The following is a 6587-nucleotide window of genomic DNA, read 5'->3' on the forward strand; positions in this document are numbered from 1 at the left end:
ATGTAATGTATGTAATGTATGTAATGTATGTAATGTATGTAATGTATGTAATGTATGTAATGTATGTAATGTATGTAATGTATGTAATGTATGTAATGTATGTAATGTATGTAATGTATGTAATGTATGTAATGTATGTAATGTATGTAATGTATGTAATGTATGTAATGTATGTAATGTATGTAATGTATGTAATGTATGTAATGTATGTAATGTATGTAATGTATGTAATGTATGTAATGTATGTAATGTATGTAATGTATGTAATGTATGTAATGTATGTAATGTATGTAATGTATGTAATGTATGTAATGTATGTAATGTATGTAATGTATGTAATGTATGTAATGTATGTAATGTATGTAATGTATGTAATGTATGTAATGTATGTAATGTATGTAATGTATGTAATGTATGTAATGTATGTAATGTATGTAATGTATGTAATGTATGTAATGTATGTAATGTATGTAATGTATGTAATGTATGTAATGTATGTAATGTATGTAATGTATGTAATGTATGTAATGTATGTAATGTATGTAATGTATGTAATGTATGTAATGTATGTAATGTATGTAATGTATGTAATGTATGTAATGTATGTAATGTATGTAATGTATGTAATGTATGTAATGTATGTAATGTATGTAATGTATGTAATGTATGTAATGTATGTAATGTATGTAATGTATGTAATGTATGTAATGTATGTAATGTATGTAATGTATGTAATGTATGTAATGTATGTAATGTATGTAATGTATGTAATGTATGTAATGTATGTAATGTATGTAATGTATGTAATGTATGTAATGTATGTAATGTATGTAATGTATGTAATGTATGTAATGTATGTAATGTATGTAATGTATGTAATGTATGTAATGTATGTAATGTATGTAATGTATGTAATGTATGTAATGTATGTAATGTATGTAATGTATGTAATGTATGTAATGTATGTAATGTATGTAATGTATGTAATGTATGTAATGTATGTAATGTATGTAATGTATGTAATGTATGTAATGTATGTAATGTATGTAATGTATGTAATGTATGTAATGTATGTAATGTATGTAATGTATGTAATGTATGTAATGTATGTAATGTATGTAATGTATGTAATGTATGTAATGTATGTAATGTATGTAATGTATGTAATGTATGTAATGTATGTAATGTATGTAATGTATGTAATGTATGTAATGTATGTAATGTATGTAATGTATGTAATGTATGTAATGTATGTAATGTATGTAATGTATGTAATGTATGTAATGTATGTAATGTATGTAATGTATGTAATGTATGTAATGTATGTAATGTATGTAATGTATGTAATGTATGTAATGTATGTAATGTATGTAATGTATGTAATGTATGTAATGTATGTAATGTATGTAATGTATGTAATGTATGTAATGTATGTAATGTATGTAATGTATGTAATGTATGTAATGTATGTAATGTATGTAATGTATGTAATGTATGTAATGTATGTAATGTATGTAATGTATGTAATGTATGTAATGTATGTAATGTATGTAATGTATGTAATGTATGTAATGTATGTAATGTATGTAATGTATGTAATGTATGTAATGTATGTAATGTATGTAATGTATGTAATGTATGTAATGTATGTAATGTATGTAATGTATGTAATGTATGTAATGTATGTAATGTATGTAATGTATGTAATGTATGTAATGTATGTAATGTATGTAATGTATGTAATGTATGTAATGTATGTAATGTATGTAATGTATGTAATGTATGTAATGTATGTAATGTATGTAATGTATGTAATGTATGTAATGTATGTAATGTATGTAATGTATGTAATGTATGTAATGTATGTAATGTATGTAATGTATGTAATGTATGTAATGTATGTAATGTATGTAATGTATGTAATGTATGTAATGTATGTAATGTATGTAATGTATGTAATGTATGTAATGTATGTAATGTATGTAATGTATGTAATGTATGTAATGTATGTAATGTATGTAATGTATGTAATGTATGTAATGTATGTAATGTATGTAATGTATGTAATGTATGTAATGTATGTAATGTATGTAATGTATGTAATGTATGTAATGTATGTAATGTATGTAATGTATGTAATGTATGTAATGTATGTAATGTATGTAATGTATGTAATGTATGTAATGTATGTAATGTATGTAATGTATGTAATGTATGTAATGTATGTAATGTATGTAATGTATGTAATGTATGTAATGTATGTAATGTATGTAATGTATGTAATGTATGTAATGTATGTAATGTATGTAATGTATGTAATGTATGTAATGTATGTAATGTATGTAATGTATGTAATGTATGTAATGTATGTAATGTATGTAATGTATGTAATGTATGTAATGTATGTAATGTATGTAATGTATGTAATGTATGTAATGTATGTAATGTATGTAATGTATGTAATGTATGTAATGTATGTAATGTATGTAATGTATGTAATGTATGTAATGTATGTAATGTATGTAATGTATGTAATGTATGTAATGTATGTAATGTATGTAATGTATGTAATGTATGTAATGTATGTAATGTATGTAATGTATGTAATGTATGTAATGTATGTAATGTATGTAATGTATGTAATGTATGTAATGTATGTAATGTATGTAATGTATGTAATGTATGTAATGTATGTAATGTATGTAATGTATGTAATGTATGTAATGTATGTAATGTATGTAATGTATGTAATGTATGTAATGTATGTAATGTATGTAATGTATGTAATGTATGTAATGTATGTAATGTATGTAATGTATGTAATGTATGTAATGTATGTAATGTATGTAATGTATGTAATGTATGTAATGTATGTAATGTATGTAATGTATGTAATGTATGTAATGTATGTAATGTATGTAATGTATGTAATGTATGTAATGTATGTAATGTATGTAATGTATGTAATGTATGTAATGTATGTAATGTATGTAATGTATGTAATGTATGTAATGTATGTAATGTATGTAATGTATGTAATGTATGTAATGTATGTAATGTATGTAATGTATGTAATGTATGTAATGTATGTAATGTATGTAATGTATGTAATGTATGTAATGTATGTAATGTATGTAATGTATGTAATGTATGTAATGTATGTAATGTATGTAATGTATGTAATGTATGTAATGTATGTAATGTATGTAATGTATGTAATGTATGTAATGTATGTAATGTATGTAATGTATGTAATGTATGTAATGTATGTAATGTATGTAATGTATGTAATGTATGTAATGTATGTAATGTATGTAATGTATGTAATGTATGTAATGTATGTAATGTATGTAATGTATGTAATGTATGTAATGTATGTAATGTATGTAATGTATGTAATGTATGTAATGTATGTAATGTATGTAATGTATGTAATGTATGTAATGTATGTAATGTATGTAATGTATGTAATGTATGTAATGTATGTAATGTATGTAATGTATGTAATGTATGTAATGTATGTAATGTATGTAATGTATGTAATGTATGTAATGTATGTAATGTATGTAATGTATGTAATGTATGTAATGTATGTAATGTATGTAATGTATGTAATGTATGTAATGTATGTAATGTATGTAATGTATGTAATGTATGTAATGTATGTAATGTATGTAATGTATGTAATGTATGTAATGTATGTAATGTATGTAATGTATGTAATGTATGTAATGTATGTAATGTATGTAATGTATGTAATGTATGTAATGTATGTAATGTATGTAATGTATGTAATGTATGTAATGTATGTAATGTATGTAATGTATGTAATGTATGTAATGTATGTAATGTATGTAATGTATGTAATGTATGTAATGTATGTAATGTATGTAATGTATGTAATGTATGTAATGTATGTAATGTATGTAATGTATGTAATGTATGTAATGTATGTAATGTATGTAATGTATGTAATGTATGTAATGTATGTAATGTATGTAATGTATGTAATGTATGTAATGTATGTAATGTATGTAATGTATGTAATGTATGTAATGTATGTAATGTATGTAATGTATGTAATGTATGTAATGTATGTAATGTATGTAATGTATGTAATGTATGTAATGTATGTAATGTATGTAATGTATGTAATGTATGTAATGTATGTAATGTATGTAATGTATGTAATGTATGTAATGTATGTAATGTATGTAATGTATGTAATGTATGTAATGTATGTAATGTATGTAATGTATGTAATGTATGTAATGTATGTAATGTATGTAATGTATGTAATGTATGTAATGTATGTAATGTATGTAATGTATGTAATGTATGTAATGTATGTAATGTATGTAATGTATGTAATGTATGTAATGTATGTAATGTATGTAATGTATGTAATGTATGTAATGTATGTAATGTATGTAATGTATGTAATGTATGTAATGTATGTAATGTATGTAATGTATGTAATGTATGTAATGTATGTAATGTATGTAATGTATGTAATGTATGTAATGTATGTAATGTATGTAATGTATGTAATGTATGTAATGTATGTAATGTATGTAATGTATGTAATGTATGTAATGTATGTAATGTATGTAATGTATGTAATGTATGTAATGTATGTAATGTATGTAATGTATGTAATGTATGTAATGTATGTAATGTATGTAATGTATGTAATGTATGTAATGTATGTAATGTATGTAATGTATGTAATGTATGTAATGTATGTAATGTATGTAATGTATGTAATGTATGTAATGTATGTAATGTATGTAATGTATGTAATGTATGTAATGTATGTAATGTATGTAATGTATGTAATGTATGTAATGTATGTAATGTATGTAATGTATGTAATGTATGTAATGTATGTAATGTATGTAATGTATGTAATGTATGTAATGTATGTAATGTATGTAATGTATGTAATGTATGTAATGTATGTAATGTATGTAATGTATGTAATGTATGTAATGTATGTAATGTATGTAATGTATGTAATGTATGTAATGTATGTAATGTATGTAATGTATGTAATGTATGTAATGTATGTAATGTATGTAATGTATGTAATGTATGTAATGTATGTAATGTATGTAATGTATGTAATGTATGTAATGTATGTAATGTATGTAATGTATGTAATGTATGTAATGTATGTAATGTATGTAATGTATGTAATGTATGTAATGTATGTAATGTATGTAATGTATGTAATGTATGTAATGTATGTAATGTATGTAATGTATGTAATGTATGTAATGTATGTAATGTATGTAATGTATGTAATGTATGTAATGTATGTAATGTATGTAATGTATGTAATGTATGTAATGTATGTAATGTATGTAATGTATGTAATGTATGTAATGTATGTAATGTATGTAATGTATGTAATGTATGTAATGTATGTAATGTATGTAATGTATGTAATGTATGTAATGTATGTAATGTATGTAATGTATGTAATGTATGTAATGTATGTAATGTATGTAATGTATGTAATGTATGTAATGTATGTAATGTATGTAATGTATGTAATGTATGTAATGTATGTAATGTATGTAATGTATGTAATGTATGTAATGTATGTAATGTATGTAATGTATGTAATGTATGTAATGTATGTAATGTATGTAATGTATGTAATGTATGTAATGTATGTAATGTATGTAATGTATGTAATGTATGTAATGTATGTAATGTATGTAATGTATGTAATGTATGTAATGTATGTAATGTATGTAATGTATGTAATGTATGTAATGTATGTAATGTATGTAATGTATGTAATGTATGTAATGTATGTAATGTATGTAATGTATGTAATGTATGTAATGTATGTAATGTATGTAATGTATGTAATGTATGTAATGTATGTAATGTATGTAATGTATGTAATGTATGTAATGTATGTAATGTATGTAATGTATGTAATGTATGTAATGTATGTAATGTATGTAATGTATGTAATGTATGTAATGTATGTAATGTATGTAATGTATGTAATGTATGTAATGTATGTAATGTATGTAATGTATGTAATGTATGTAATGTATGTAATGTATGTAATGTATGTAATGTATGTAATGTATGTAATGTATGTAATGTATGTAATGTATGTAATGTATGTAATGTATGTAATGTATGTAATGTATGTAATGTATGTAATGTATGTAATGTATGTAATGTATGTAATGTATGTAATGTATGTAATGTATGTAATGTATGTAATGTATGTAATGTATGTAATGTATGTAATGTATGTAATGTATGTAATGTATGTAATGTATGTAATGTATGTAATGTATGTAATGTATGTAATGTATGTAATGTATGTAATGTATGTAATGTATGTAATGTATGTAATGTATGTAATGTATGTAATGTATGTAATGTATGTAATGTATGTAATGTATGTAATGTATGTAATGTATGTAATGTATGTAATGTATGTAATGTATGTAATGTATGTAATGTATGTAATGTATGTAATGTATGTAATGTATGTAATGTATGTAATGTATGTAATGTATGTAATGTATGTAATGTATGTAATGTATGTAATG

Source organism: Calliphora vicina, unplaced genomic scaffold, assembly GCF_958450345.1.
Source record: "Calliphora vicina unplaced genomic scaffold, idCalVici1.1 scaffold_21, whole genome shotgun sequence".
In the NCBI taxonomy this organism is placed as follows: domain Eukaryota; kingdom Metazoa; phylum Arthropoda; class Insecta; order Diptera; family Calliphoridae; genus Calliphora; species Calliphora vicina.